Source organism: Vanacampus margaritifer, chromosome 18, assembly GCF_051991255.1.
Source record: "Vanacampus margaritifer isolate UIUO_Vmar chromosome 18, RoL_Vmar_1.0, whole genome shotgun sequence".
Lineage (NCBI taxonomy): Eukaryota > Metazoa > Chordata > Actinopteri > Syngnathiformes > Syngnathidae > Vanacampus > Vanacampus margaritifer.
Window position 1 is genome coordinate 17,380,375 of NC_135449.1, and position 16,569 is coordinate 17,396,943.

A 16,569-nucleotide genomic window follows, 5' to 3' on the forward strand; every position below is an offset into this window, starting at 1 on the left:
GGTGCATGATCACTGACATCTATTGTACCCATGTCAATTCTGTCTGTCGTTTGAAAAGGTTATGAAATAATCTATTCTTCTGTAAATAGAATGTGGTATTGAGTAATACATATAGTCCCGAAGGGTAACAATCCCTCTATATGTCAATTAAGCCCACGTCTTCGAAAAGTGCACATTTTCCGGAGCCTTCCCATTATATCAAGTTCTGGCCGCAGACGGATGGATGTTCAGGTCCCCACCACATATAGTTTCTGTGACAATAATATTTATGATTTTCTGATACAAACTTAAATCTCTACCTGGGGGTACATAAACGTAACTAAATTACCATCTATACTACTAATATGAATCTTCCCTCTTTGTCTTTCATTTCGAATGTTTTTTCAAAATTTTACTTATTTGAGATGAGGATTGCTACTGCTCATCTGCGGCCCGATTTGTATGAAGAACAAAACATTTGTGAATCCCATCCAGTTTTTCATGCTCACTATCGTTCAAATGGGTCTCTTGTAAAAAATACCAAAAAAGCCTCTTCTCTCAAGAAGAAGAGCTCTGTGCCCTGTGCTCTGAGCCCTGTGAAAGCTCTGTGTGTCCATGCTTCCATAATCATAAGTCGTTTGTCTCCAATTTCGATCCTCATTTAGTAGAAAAAGAGATGGAAAGTATATTTACCCACATCCTAGCCCTGAAGGACCTTATGTTGTCAATCTTCAATGGTGGGAGATGTCTGCATCCTGTAGACCTGAAGTTTTTCCCGGATGGCCTTTTCACGGTTGTCTCCGGCATCACGTTGCTTTTGACCACCTGCTGCTGTCCACACTGACCGCGCCAGTTGCTCCGTCAGGGTCTCCCTCGTCGTCACCTTGGTAACCGGCAGTCAATGGTTGTCTCCTCTGCGGACTGGTACAGCTTCGTTCCATTTTCATAGAAGACCCTTAGTTTGTATGGGTACGAGGTCTGAAATCGGATGTTGTGCCGTTTCAAAACCCTTTTTGCTCCTGCATACTCCTTACGTTTTTGTAGGATGGTCGGAGGATAGTCTTGATGAAAATATATTCTCCTTTCTTCCCAGAGCACTGTTTTTTTTAATCCACGCCTTTCGGAGAACTTCTTCTTTTGTTATGTAGCGCACAAAAGCTACAATTATGGAGCGCGGCTTTTCCTCTCCATTCTCCGTTGGCCTGGGTCGAGGGCCCAGCGCCCTATGTGCTCTTTCGATGCCAAGATTCGTACTTGGAGGAATAACCAGGCTGTTCCGAAGCAGTTTCTCCACATAGTCTACCATCGTTGATTCATTTTCGGCCCCTTTGCGGACATTGTACAGCCTCAAATTCACTCTCTGAGCTCTACTTTCTTGGTCCACAAGTTTGTTTTCTTGTTCAGCCATGACTTTTAGCATACTGGCTAAAACCTACTTCACCTTTTGGACTCGATCTTCCACATCTTCAATTTGAGTTTCAGCTTCAACAATCCTCTGGTTTACAGTGGTCAGCTGCGCTTTAAAGTCCTGGAAATCTTGACAGAAATCCTGTAGTTCCTCCAAAACAGTCATAATTGATGAAGTAGCCGTAAAGGTTGGGGCCTTGCTAGCAGTAGCACCGGCGTTGCCGCTAGCATCTGGGGCAAACGTGTTGTCTTTGCCCTGCCTTTCTTCATTAGCAGCATTCGAACGTCCATCTCTTTTCCCCATATTCTCCCTGTTTACCTCACGTTTATTTTTGTGAAGTAAATAACAATATAGCACATTTACGGGTCAATTTAGTGTTGTTCACTGGAGAGCAATCGGTCGAAGCAGCCATTCCGTGCGATTACGTCACCGGATTCCCTCCGTGAAGCTTTTTTAAACTGCCCGCGTGTGGAGGATACGACTAGCCAGTTCCCCACCTCCCCGACATGTACAGCGCAAGTAAACAATGGTCTCTCTCTCGCATGCGCTCTCTCTCTCTCTCTCTCTCTCTCTCTCTCTCTCTCTCTCTCTCTCTCTCTCTCTCTCTCTCTCTCTCTCTCTCTCTCTCTCTCTCGAAATTGTTATCCCTCGAAGTTATCCCCATTTTTTATAAATGTACCTGTAATCTGATTACATGTTTTTTTCCCATACTGTAACGGAATACAATAAAAAAAAATAAAAAAAATGTATTCTGATTACATAACACCTGTACATGTATTCCGTTACTCCACAAGCCTGGCGACATACATGCACATGATGGGTTTTAGACAGTCCCCTTTTTCATGAGTTTCTTGCGGAAAAATGTGTACCCTGAATTGGAATTCAAAGGAGAGTAGTTAAGGGTTGGAAAGAGTCCCATCATTAACTCTGCTCAGTTCATCCAAGCAGTGCGACAGACAGCACGAAAGAAAGACTATTCACAACACCAGAAAACCGGAAAGAGGCTTACATTAGCCTTTTCAATAGAGCCTTCACGACTATATCGAGATTCTGAAGTATTTGGTTCAGGTGAAGGGGATGGGATTTTTAATAGGTTTCAGGTGAATTAATGAGCACAAACTCACACGCACGCACATATGCACACACGCACATGCCCCGAAATAAATAGATCATAAATCAGTAAGATTACCGAATGAACAATACTAAGATTTCTCAAATAAATAAATAGAGCCTTCACGCTGATGTTACTTTACCCACAATGCTTAGCTACCGCTTATCCTCCTGGAGGGCAAACAAATAATAGAAATACAAGGAGAATCTCCGCGTATTCCTATTGATTATTTGCGAAAACAATGCTCTCTCCGGGAGAGAGCATTGTTTTCGGTTAGCGTTTCGCTTAAATGGTGGGAAAATATGACAAACGTAGCAAAAAAACGTCCCTAGTGGAAAAGTAGGTTACTGCGACTCATTGAAACCAGACGTTCTGAGCCGCTATCTCCAAAAGCTGTAATTGTTTGGATGGCAAGATCCCTATGGACTTTTACATTGGCCTGGTCAAAGGAAGTCACTATGTTTCCCCCAAGTGAGCTACCACAACATTTTAAATTATTTAATTGTAAAGAAGGACGCCTACACTTGGGAGGACTTTGACGCTATCAAAAGCCTGGCGTCATACAATTACTTTGTGTCTGGATGGATGAAGGATAACAGCTGCATTTGTCTCGTGGCAGAAATGTATGTTCTATTTATCTTTTGGTTGACACGAGTTACTGGTGTAAAACCTCATTCATTAAATCGTTTGTTTCCGGATATACTCGTTTTGCTGTACGTTGAAGCCTTTCAAACTCATCACACATCAAGGACGCATCTGTCGAGGAAGGACGCATCTTTACTCACTCCTGTACTCGCTCGTGACTTCTAACTATTTTGTTGACATTGGGATTTTTAATTACATTGTTGCAATATGCCTGGCGGAAAAAGAGCTGACGAAATTGAGGAGATAAAATCTTCTCTTGCAAAACTCAAAGAAATGGACACCGAAATACTTGAAATGAAAAAGAGCATCGAGCCACTTCTGCAGGAAATTCAGCAGTTGAAGAGAGAGACACAAGAAAAAGACTGATGCATTGTCACCTTGGAACAAAAAGTGGATGATTTGGAATAGAATCTTCGAATCAACGATGTGATAGTTACAGGTATCCAGGTCCAGCGGCCCTGGGGCAAGAGCTGCGGCCAGCACAAGTGCAGTTGATTCTGACCAAGCTTCTGCGAACGAGACTGTCGAACACCAAGTGACAACTCAACTCAGAGACTTAGGATTAATTGTGGATCCAGCGCACATTAAGATGTGCTTTTCGCTTCAAACTGGGGGGAAACGACCACCGGCAGTTCTGATGAGGTTTGTTGACAGGAAGAAAAAGATAGATCTTTTGAGAGATAGCTACAAGCTTAATGGTAAACATGTCTACGTCAATGAAAATCTCAATTTCCTATCTCTCTCTTTCCGATTAGAGCAACTAGGCCGCACAGAAGTTTACCATTGCGTTTGTTGCGTATTTAGAAACTCAGACCTTGCAGAAACAGTTTCAGAAGCAAGTCTTTCGGAATACAAGGACACCAAGTTTTCTCCAGTGTGTGACGGTCATCTCGGTTGAACGTCACTCAATGATGAACATGTCAGAGACTGATGATGCTGTGATTCCCTGTGTCAGTGCTCAATTATCATTTCATACTTTACTCAGAGTTGTTTCTGTAATGTGATGAGGTCTGAAACCTGACTGGAATTGATCAAAAAGTCCGTTTGACTTCAAGAATTTGCTGACTGGAATTTATCAACAAGTCAGTTTGAGTTCAATAATTTGCTGAGATGACTAAAAAACACTTTTTCAACAATTTTGGTTAATAAGGGAAGGTTTGAGATGGGCCTATAATTTGCTAACAAGGAGACATCCAGCGTTCTCTTTTCTTTTTTTTTATGTGCTTAACGCCGGCTACTTTCCGGGATTTAGGAAACTCACATGATTGAAGTGAGCAGTTGATTATTTGCTATAAATTGGTTTGAATAGATTTCACAATAGTTTAAAAAAAGTCAGATGGTATTGACTCAAGACAGCTCGTGGAAGGTTTCAACTACTAAACAAGTCTGTTACAGTATTTTGAGCCACTGAATCATATTCTGTCATGATAATTAGATTATTCCTGGGTGATTTTGTTAAAAATACAAAGACATTGTCTCTAAAGGTCCAAATGTACTTGGAGTTTAGTTTTTCTCCACTTTCGCTTTTCAGTCAAGTCAAGTTTATTTATATAGCCCTTAATCACACAAGAGTCTCAAAGGGCTTCACATGCCCTCAGTTGGCAAATATCAACAACATCCCCTAATCGAACCACAAGAGGGCAAGGACAAACCCAAAAAACCCCATCAACCGAAAAATTAGGAACTTTGAGAAGGGACTGCAAATGTGGTAATCCCCTTTTAGGGGGATCAGGCTGCAATGGATGCCAAATGGGCAACAATTTACATAGTTTGTGATACTAAACAATATTAACTAGAATAGTGTGAAAGTCCATTGAAGAAGTTGAAGCACAGCAAGAAGATGTAGTCAGGGAAATGGGTCCTCATCCAAATCCAGCTCGGTTGGTCGGAGCAGCTATCTCCATGGTGGCAACTTCAAGGTGATGGTCCGCCCCAAATCTCATCCCGGTCGACCAGCACAGAACCCGTAAGCCAGCATCCAGATTGGTCATTAACACCTAACTCCCTCTCCAAGCCGTGGAGAAGGGAGTAAAAGAAAGCAGTGGCAGTCACTAGGTACACGTCATTCAGCCAAATGCAAATGTACTGTATAAAAATGAGTCTTAAGACACGATTTAAACGCTTCTACCGAGGTAGAATTCTGTGATATCATGTGGGTAGCAAACCTCCAAGGTGTTTTAGGTCGGGATGAAATGCTTTTAGTTTTAACAGGAGCAACAGCATCCCGAGCATATGAGATTTTTTTTAGGTGAATTAATCCAGAAATTCATCACCAGTCTCTGCACTGACATTTGGAGATACAGCCATTAATTTCATAAGCATATTGCTCGTGTTCTCCTTTATATATCTTTTTTTTTTTATAGAGATAGGGGATAATAGAGTGCCTGATGCGCTATGCCACAATCCCCTGCCTTTGACTTGTGACAGTCTGACCGATCTCTTACCTGTCCATGCTGTTATAGGCAGCTTTGACCTCCGTACCTTGGCTCCTGTGGTACTTGAAAACTCAGACCCACTACTCAGGGACATTTAAGCAGATTCTCAAGACAACATAGATGACGGCAATCTCTTACACAATATTGTGTATGACTCTACTATATTTCAAAGATTCTTAAGTTCAAGTGTGTTTTACACCCTTTGAAAGGGTTAAAACTGTTTACACCTACGTCTGTTAGAGGCACCTTGCTAGACTATTACCATGACCACCCCACTGCAGTTCACCTTAGTGTTTCTAAGACTTTAACGAGACTGCATTTTAGGTTTTTCTGGTCCAAGATTGCCGCTGATGTGAAACAATATGTAACTTAATGCTCTGTATGCCAGTTCACTAAGCCTAGCCAAAGAAAGCCTTCCGGTTTTATGGTTCTCATTGTATCTCAAAAATCCCGGGAGTATGTGGGTGTGGATTTTGTTGGCTGGCTTCCTCGCACCCAGGCGGGTAACGCATACTTGATTGTGTTTGTTGACAATTTGACTAAATAGGTTGAGCCGAGCACAGTCAAAGAAGCTATATTTCAAGTAGCAGCTGATACATTTGTTACTGGCGTTTTCGCTAGACATGGTGCACCCACGTGCCTTATTTCTGACAGATGGTCTCCTTTTGTGAGTGAACTGTTTGAACATGTTGTTTCTGCCTTGGGTTCTATTCACAGACTTGCTACAGCATACCATCCAAAGGGGGTCGCCATTGTAGAGTGACGTGACCAGTGGCGCTCCTGTCATTAGGCGGATTAGGCGGATGCTAGGGGCGCTCAAAGATTTACATGTAGCATGGAAGCCCTGCGCTCATCACATCACCATGCACATGCTTACTCCAGTACTCATATAAATCTGTGCCTGCAAGAGACGTGCACATACGTCATTCAAGTCGCTGGTTATAAACGTGATGCTAGCCTAGCTCGATGCTAGCTGATCTCAACGTGCACAACCATAGCTCTTGAGTGAAGAAAATGAAATGAAAACACTGCCATGCTGTCCTGGCTCAAAGCTTCAAAAAAGACCACGGTCAAACTCTGAGGTGGATTTGCAGGCTGATACAGCACGGACGTAATAAATAACCTGGGCTTATGGAGGTAAATATGGTGCAAAACTAACTTGTAAAAAAAATTTGTACCTGTAGAAAAAAGTCTAAATTTGTATCTGTAAAAGTCGGGATTTGTACCTGTAAAAAAAGTGTACCTGTAAAAAACAAATTTGTATCTGTAAAAAAAAAAATTGTACCTGTGTAAAAAAAAAAAAAATTGTACCTGTAAAAGTCATGATTTGTACCTGTACAAAAAAGTGTAAAATTGCATCTGTAAAAGTTGTGATTTGTACCTGTAGAAATGACAACTTGTAGTCAAAGAAGTCACCACTAGGAGTCACAAGTGTTTTTTCTGCTGCTGTCCAGTCACGTGAGTTTTGCACCAAATATCTCGCTACAAATGGTGCAACACTGATTCGTACTTGTAGAGCACCGTGATTTGTACTCATAGAAGAAGAGGGCGGGCTCTGGAGGATTTGGGCGGGCTGAAGCTCAACCTCATGGGTTGAGCGAACGACAGTGGGATGAACTCAAATGACGCCAAGTTTTTATCATTAATATGCACAAATCCGAAATTCCACACCAGTTTACGCGTCATTTTGGAAGAAGAGGACATCCCAGGCATGAAAATTTCAACATGGTTCAATATACAAACACCGCGTGGAACAGCTTAAACATTGGTTGACAGGCAGAGCACTCAAAGTGGGCAGAAAGAAAGAAGTTTTAGTATGAAGGTAAGATTTATTGTATAATCAAAGCTTGTAATCCGGTGCTAGCTAGCTCATCTCATGTTAATTGTCACAAAAACTGAACACATTGAAGTCACGATTTTTATTTCAAGATTTGAAGCCTACCAGTGTAAACATACGACCAATAGCTTGTACCTGTAAAAAAAAAAATATATATATATATATATATTTTTTTTTTTTTAAACCTCATAAACTGCTGCTTAGTGCTTAGATGTGAAAATTACTATAGCGCTACAGAACCCTATTGAATGTTTTACAAGATAACCTAAACCTATAACCAAAAGTGGACAGTACTCAGCTACTTGTATTTGACTAACATTATATATCAAGTATCTGTACTCTTACTATCATAATAAAATGAAAACAAAACGTTTTTACTGCGAGTGAATCTTTAAGCCGCTACAGGTATTTTAACCTCAACCCTTTATCTTCTGTATTTAATCATTTTATTTTAAATATAACAATTTCTTGATAAATGTCAGTATTTTTGCAATGTATGCTTTGCAAACAGAAAAAAAGGCTCTTACACTCTTAGTTTACTCATCACTCACAGTACTCAAATATTTGTGCAAGTATTTTTTCTGCACTTTTAATTTCTACTTGAGTTAAATTTTCCAATGTAACATTACTTATTTAAATATTGGCTGTTCTGCTTTTGAAATGCTAACTAAGATGTGAGCAGTGTCACTGTCACCTAGCTACTTTAACAAAAGTAACTAGGTCAAATGTTAGTTTATTTATTTTTAATTAAATGAGAATCTTATAAGTTTCAAAATCTTGCTCAAAAGGCGGAGACAACTGCTGCAGACACTGTTGAAGCAACAGTGAAAAGGATTACCCACTCCATCAGCAAGCAACCAAGAGACAGGAGATGACACCTGGGGGGTATTCCATCAAGCCGGACTAAGGAAAAAACTTTTATTTTGCAGATCTTCTGCTGATGTGAATGGAGCAGGCGGTGGTCCCCTCCCCCACCTGTGGCAGTGGCCTTAGTCTTTTTTTCTGATGGCTACAATAATGGGCAACATATATTTCTAGCTCAACACCTATTTAGTCTTATTTTTTATATATATTGTTATAGGTTACTTGCCGACTTGTTGCCATGATCGCTTTTGTCTACTGTTGAGATGTAACAGTGAAGAATGAATATGTAGGTCAATATGAAGTGCTTTACATTAAATCAATAATTAATAACACTATTAATGTGAAATACACATCTAACATGAAACAATTATAACTTATACATTTAGTCTGTCGGCTATTTTATTTTATTTTTTGCCAATGATATTTCCCTCGTCTTATTGATAGCAGCAGTATTGCCTTTTTTGGTGAGTCTTGAATTCCTCATACAGCTCCATCAATAACTTTTGTTCTGTTTGTGAGAAGAATACTGTTCTCGTCTTGGATGGATGCAGAAACGGCTCTTCTGGACATCAAATAAAACATTTCAAATGATGCGCAATCTTGTTTATTGAATGATACATGTTGTTATTTGATCTGACTATTTCAAATAACTCTCAATATGGATTAAATTGTACTCCTTTAACATTTCAAACTCAAAATTGGAAGACATTTAAGAAGCATAATTTCTTCACTTTCCCAAAGGTGATTGCAGTGAAATTCTTTCAGAACAGTAATCAGTGTATCAAGGATTCTCATTTGTTGGACTTCACAGCCACTTTGAAGCAGGTTTGTTGTCACACCATGTGCCACCGTCTAGAGATGGATCAAGAAGTAACTTTGATTGACTGCATGCTGGTATATGTGCAAACAGAATGGTTGGGTGAGCATATTCATACAATAAAAAATAATCATAGCTTCCTAGCTGTGTCATTATCAAAACACAGCCACTGACATTATACGTAATCGGTTAAACTTTATCTCGTTAGCCAGAAAACCCCCGAAGATTTTGTCACATCTTAATATCAGAAATAGTGGTAATTTTGATAGACACAGACATTGTTCATAAACAGTTCCATTATTTTTATTTGGCTTCAGTGTTGAAGGCAAATGTGTATGTTTAAGAGTGTAGGAGCCTTTTTTTAAAACTGTTTGCAAAGCATACATTGCAAAAAATACTCACATTTATCAAGAAATTGTAATTAAAACTAGAAAAATTCCCGTGGAAATTTTGAATGGGACTGCTGACTCTTGCAAGGTTGAAAGACGCATGTATGTAGTACTTGTATACATAGTAGTAGTAGTATAGTAGTAGCAAGTACTTGTAGTAGTAGTAGTAAGTACTACTTGTACTAATATAAGTAGTGCTTGTAGTTGTAGTAATTTTAATAGTAGTCAAATGGCCAAGATGGCCGCCAGCCCAGGTGGGCGAGGGGGAGAGAGTCCTTGGCGTACCTAATCAATTGGCCAAGATGGCCGCCGCCCTGGGCGAGCGGAGTGGCGAGAATCCCGGGCGTACCTAATCAATTGGCCAAGATGGCCGCCCGTACATAGGCCAAGCCTTGAGTACACCAAGAAAAAAAGGGGGTGTGTTGAACTCAACAGTGAGAGAGATGATTGGCTGAGGCAGTTGCTATGCAAAAGTGAGACCAGGCAGTATAGCTAAAAAAGCACTATTTAAATAGCAGTCCATTCCATTTTATTTCATTTAAAAATAATAATAATAATGTGTGTGTGTGTTTTTTAAATGTATTTAAAAAAAAAAAATGCTGAACAGTTTAAAATTTAAACGATTGAAATCGGTCAAGAAATGTGGACGTTAACCATAATCAACATAATGTAAAAGTATCTTACTGTCCCTTTAAGAAACATGCACATTCACGCACACACATTTGATTTTAACTTGTTGGACACATTTGACTTGGAGACGTCACGCACACACATTCAACTGAAATGAATGAGAGACGCACACCTCGAACAAAAGCCTCTCACGACTTAACGGTTGAAGATGCATATTCCAGAAATGCCTCGTTAGAACGGCAAAGGTTTGAGGAATGTGAGCATGTTCTAATTTTTTTAATCGGATGAAAAATGACCAAATTAGAACAGGTTGAAAACTTTTGATTTATCAAAAATGAAGAGAAAAAGGCGTCGAAATTAACATGGAAAAGATAGCCGGGAAAGTCCGACTTCTCCTCGCTTAAAGTGAAAATAAAGGTACTAAATGACACCTTAGCCAAATAAAAGTTGTTTGTCTGAAAGAAGACCCTTGTGACTACAAAATGTGAGAATTTGATGTCTAGTGAGCAAAGATTGTGTCCATGGTGACGAGTTGAAGTGAAACTTTTGGAAATAGATTTTTTGGTTCCCGTCACTCAAAGGCTAATTGCTCCACTCAAGCCGATGCAATACACACCAATGTTAAAAGGCTATTTTTTCCCTTTCCCTCACTGTCTTTGAACCCGCACAGGGGGGAGAGCTTTCATTCCTTAAAAAAAAATTTCGACACTGAGCTAAAGATGGGAAAAATTGCAACAAAATGAGCTAAAATTCATATCGGCCGGTTAACGTATGCGCGCGCAGCGTGTCTTGGAAAAAGGTGCTTGATTTGATTTGATCACTTTCGGTTTCCCATTCATTCCTATGGGACTTTTTTGGGGACTTTTTTGGGGAATTGCGTCGCCATGGTAACTCGGAATTCCAAGAAAAATAATGCCGCACCGAGTCCGATCGAGCCGCATCGTTTGATACCTTATTTGTTCCGGTGCGATCTACGGTACGGGCCGCATTTTAGCAGAAAAATTTGTGGAAGAAAAAAAAAGAAACGCAACAATAAACCCATTTTCTAGGATAGTAATATGCGCCTGCTTGCTTCGTGCTTGCTCCACTCAGCAGTCCCATAATAAAATGATTAAATACAGAGGAAAAAGGGTTGAGGTTCAAATACCTGTAGCGCTTAAAGATTAACTCGCAGTAAAAACGTTTTGTTTTCATTTTATTATGATAGTAAGAGTACAGATACTTGAATATAATGTTAGTCAAATACAAGTAGCTGAGTACTGTCCACTTTTGGTTATAGGTTTAGGTTATCTTGTAAAACATTCAATAGGGTTCTGTAGCTCTATAGTACTTTTCATATCTAAGCACTAAGCAGCAGTTAATGAGTTTTTTTTTATAGATGTTTTTATTTTTATTTTTTTAATAAAGCATTCCCGGTTGTACATTTCGCTAATAAATCTTACCTTCATACTAAAACTTCTTTCTTTCTGCCCACTTTGAGTGCTCTGCATGTCAACCAACGTTTAAGCTGTTCCACTTGGTGTTTGTATATTGAACCATGTTGAAATGTTCACGCTTGGGACGTCCTCTTCTTCCAAAAGGACGCGTAAACTGGTGTGGCTACTCTGTTTGTTTGGAATTTCGGATTTGTGCATATTAATGATAAAAACGTGGCGTCATTTGAGTTCAACCCACTGTTGTTCGCTCAACCAATGAGGTTGAGCTTTAGCCCGCCCAAATCCTCCAGAGCCCGCCCTCTTCTTCTACGAGTACAAAACACGGTGCTCTACAAGTACGAATCAGTTTTGCACCATTTGTAGCGAGTTATTTGGTGCAAAACTCACGTGACTGGACAGCAGCAGAAAAAACACTCCAAGTGGCGACTTCTTTGACTACAAGTTGTTATTTCTACAGGTACAAATCACAACTTTTACAGATACAAATTTACACTTTTTTTGTACAGGTACAAACATTTTTTGTACAGGTACAAATTTGTTTTTACAGCTCAAATTGTTTTTTTACACATAAAATATATATTTTTTTACAGGTACAATTTTTTTTACAGATACAAAACATTTTTTTACAGGTACAAATCACGACTTTTACAGATACAAATTTAGACTATTAGAATTTTTTCTACACTGGTACAATTTTTTTATAAGGTCATTTTGCACCATATTTACCTCCATATGGACTGCTCATGCAGTCTCGCATGCATTGTAGCGAGAAGTGAAGCCATCCGGCGTTGCCACACTTACAGTAAGTTTAACACATTGACGTTTTTGCTGCATACTTTTCTTGTTATTTCCTTCCCCTACAGCAAAAATACCGCAGTGTGTTGCGTACAGTTGTACCAATAAGTATCAAAATAAGGGTGGGAGATGCTCAACATGCACATTTCATCAGTAAGAATGTGAATATAAATGTTCTCTCATATAAGGTATTTTTCTGATTGCTACTCAAAGATTGGTCTGCATCATCAGAACCATTTATTAGAAACATCAACAATGAAATTAAAGCAAAGCACACAAGAAAAAACTATTCTTGTAAAATGTAAACCTATCTTCTGCAAGTCACTATTCACGATACTGAGATAATATACTCTGAATGGTTGATGCAAACAATGAAGTTCGTTTTTTGCTAGGCTCTCATACCATACAGGGATTAATTGTAGTACAATTACTACATATGCATATTGCACTGCAACCGCTTTTTTAAAATTCCAGAGAAGTGAAGATACTCTGCCCTGTGTGAGGTTATGATGAATATTTTGTGGTTGGTCTAATAAGTTGCGCAGGGTCTGGTTTGTGGTTGGTCTAGGGTGCCAAGTTACTTAGGACACTAGACATAACATTGTAGTCGGTCGGTGAAGTCAGAGTCCCTTTTTCCCCCCGACTTTGTAAATGGGATTTCCGAGTTCAAAGGGGTTCCCGTACACACTTCACTTTGAAGTCCGACTTCCCACTTTCCTCGAATGCAGCATAGTATAGCATAGTCCGCGCTGCTACGAATGTCCTTCCTGCTACCGATTAGATGCGGCTGCAAATGAGAACCCAAACGTGAATTTGGAAGTAAATAGGAAGGAATTTAACAGGGGTTTTTCTTATGAATTGTTATGACAACTGTGTGATTGACGCGTCCTGCGTAATAGCTGGACAAAATGAGTTTGGCAAAATCCGCCGGGACCTGGGAGACAAGGCTCAAAATCAGGACTGTCCTGGCCAAAATAAGACGTCAGGTCACCCTAGCTTCATGAGACTGTCCAGGCTCAATTGCTGGTGCAGCGATGAGTCTGGTTTATAGGCTAGTTTCACCCCTACTAACATGATTTTTTTTCTGTTGTGAAAAACATTTAACAATGGCAACATTTAGGAAATCAAATCTTTATATATCTGAGCAAATTTGATCAATATTCTTTCATCAACCAAAATGGCTTTAAAATGATCAATCACACAAATTGCCCCAGAATCTCTTAGAATGACAATTTGTTTCTCTGGAACAGCAGTCTCTTTCCAGGGTCAATTTGACCTGCAGCATGTTAAGTTATCCAGAATTGTCATTTTGATTACTTCAAATAATTCAAATGTGTGTTTTCATTCTCTAGCAATCCCCATACAATGACATGAATACTATCATCCGGTATATTTGATATATGTAGCCTTGGCAACATCCTTGATTGCTTATTGTAAAACCATATCCCTTTCTTTAATGAGCTTACTTATCTTGCACTGCGTCACACCCCGCATCGACCTTACTCCATACCATACTCCACTTTTGGACTTCAACCTTTCTTACTGTGAAATTTGAAGCAACAATGATCCTTCCCATAGTAAACTTCTAACTCCACGACCCGGACAGGTTTGTGCACGTCTTGTTGTTTGTTGGTTTGTTTGTTTTCCCATTCAAAATGAGTTGGCAGAAAATCGTCTAAATCAGTAGATAAAATTTATTCCATCAGCCTATATTAGATTATATAATGACACATGAAATGGTACTGGCTTGCTCATAAGAACAAACCTAAACTTTTAGATCAGAATTTGTAAAATGAAATTTAATATGACTAATTGTCGAATATGGTAAAAATTTATTTGGACTCAGTTGTGGTTGTTTTCCTATAAAGTATGACATGATAATGTTATGAAATGCTATTTATTGAATTTGGCTTGTATATTTAAATTTCGTTGAAGGAAATTTCCTATACACTCTGCTGTGTTATGCAGAACACTGGCTGTATAATCCACATAATGACATGGAAAATGCAAGAATAATCTAGATTTATACTGCATGTCACTGTGTTCATTTGCCTGATACTTGAGTGATATTTGATGCCGAACAATGAACAAAGAAATTTGTGGGGCAAAAAAACTGACATACTTGATTTTCGTCCAAACAGTATGTAAGATAATTAGTGAAGTGGCCAGTGAAGATGGAAAAAAAAGGTTGGCAGGATTCTGACTTTATTCTCAGAATCCTGACTTTAAAGTGGGTAATTCTGACTTTAATCTCAGAATTCTCACTTATCAGGATTCTGACTTCCACCCACAATTCATAGCTCTATGTCACAGAGTCAGAATTTTCACTTTAAAGTCAGAATTCTGTGATTAAAGTCAGAATTCTGAGAATAAAGTGAGAATCCTGCCTACCCTTTTTCCTGCACTTCATTGGCTCTAATCCTCTTCTATAGAACAGCATACCTCACACAATTTTTTTGACACTGAACATGTCAATGCCATTAAAACAAGTGTGTCATTGTTTATGGGTAAATCAAATTGTTTTGTCATGTTGTCAATATAACAGTGTACTGTGGAGGGATGTTCTGATGTGAACTACCACTTAAGTTTTGATGACAAAATCAGTATTCTAAATTGAAAGTTTACACATCCAAGTGTGTGAAAAATTGATTGCAATAGACTGGGCAAGATTCACATTTCACTTTTCGCTGGCATTGAGCCGCAACCTATCAATGTTTGGCAAATTTCATATTCTATTTATATTCAAATCATATTGGGCAATTTATACACATTATTATTATTATTGTTTGTTTGTTTGTTTATTACAAATTATTGACCAATCTGGGGTGTTGGAAAAGGCTACAATGTTAATAGTTGAACATCATGTTTTTGGAGGTGGGAGGATTCCGCACAATGCCACTATTTTGCTGTATGCACATAATATGCTGACAAACCATCTCATTGCGATACAGAAAGGAAAAGACAACACTGTACCTCAAAAATTGACAAAGTTACAGCAGTTTTAATGTTGAGAAATTGAAATCCCTAGTTTTGTGAAAACCGTGTTTAGAGTTTTGGTCTTTGCATCTTTCAAATGTCCATAGCAACTAGTGCCTTAGGAAAAAGAGTAAGGCCATCATCCTAGATTTTAACCCTTTAAAATGAAGTTTGAACCTCTCAACAGATGAAATCTGCCTCAACTTTGAAGATCACATTAAATTTTTTCCCCCTCTTAATATGTTTCATGTTGTGCTCCTATGTATTATGATACATAGGAGCACAACATGAAAACAACAACAATAACAAAACTGTCAGGATCATCCCCTCACTTGAAGGCAGTAGTAAGCTACCTTCTCATTGGGTTGAACCCCAACATACAGCCATCTACTCTGCACCTCTCACCAGGCGCAGCTGCTGCTTTCAGATGGCTATGTAATTTGTAATCATGGAACAAACCAATATAACCTTATGTTATCTCCCTGCCGTCAAGTCGAAACCTTGTAGGCAAATTATTATTATTTTTTAAAAATCTATACTTTTGTTCAGTCCACACATGTGGACGTCATTTTTGACCAATCTAGAGTGTTGAAAATGGTTTGCTCTCTTTGACGATGCAATGTTAACAGTTGAAAAAAACCACGTAATTTTTGGGGTCTCCTCCTGAGAAGTGATGATTTTGGAGGAACAAGGTTTTGGGCCAACGCCAGCGATACGTATCTCTAAATGAAAACTCCCTGACTATTTGAACCTTTGGACTTTCATATCAATTGTTGTACGAAGGCCGGGCATGTGTGTGGGTGTGTCAAGAGCACAATACAAGCTGCTCCTATTTATGTATTCAGTCACATCTTAGAGGAGATCGAGCAGGATATCTTCTGCATTTACGTACATAGTCCCAATAGCGGATAAGTTATGCAATGAACTTTCTTGTATGGGAAGTATCTAAATTGACTCAAACTGATTACTGATTCTGCACTTGTTTGCTATATTAATTTCAAGCTTATTTCTGACAGAAAGAAAACAAAGGCCGTGAAAAAAGCTTTCAAGCTTTCTAACAATGGTAAGGCAAAAACACGCTTTCTGCTCTCAAATGTAAAATGCAACTTGATGGTATCCCACATTACCTAACCATATTCTGATCTAATTTCCTGGTAGGATGTGGGGATGTTGGAGATCCCTGCTGAGCTGTTGGCAAGGTTCCGCAGAGCAGCAGGTGATCGTAAAGACAAAAAAACTACAGAGAT

At 39.0% G+C, this 16,569-nt stretch overlaps 1 protein-coding gene across 1 annotated transcript in view; it reads left to right on the top strand.

Moving 5' to 3' along the window:
• Positions 1-16,385, top strand: part of llgl2 (LLGL scribble cell polarity complex component 2) — a 96,619-nt gene extending 80,234 nt beyond the window's left edge. Inside the window, exon 26 of the mRNA XM_077551475.1 lies at positions 16,339-16,385. The gene's annotated coding sequence lies outside the window, so the exon portion shown is untranslated. The remainder of the gene's footprint in view (positions 1-16,338) is intronic.
• Positions 16,386-16,569: the final 184 nt, after the last annotated feature.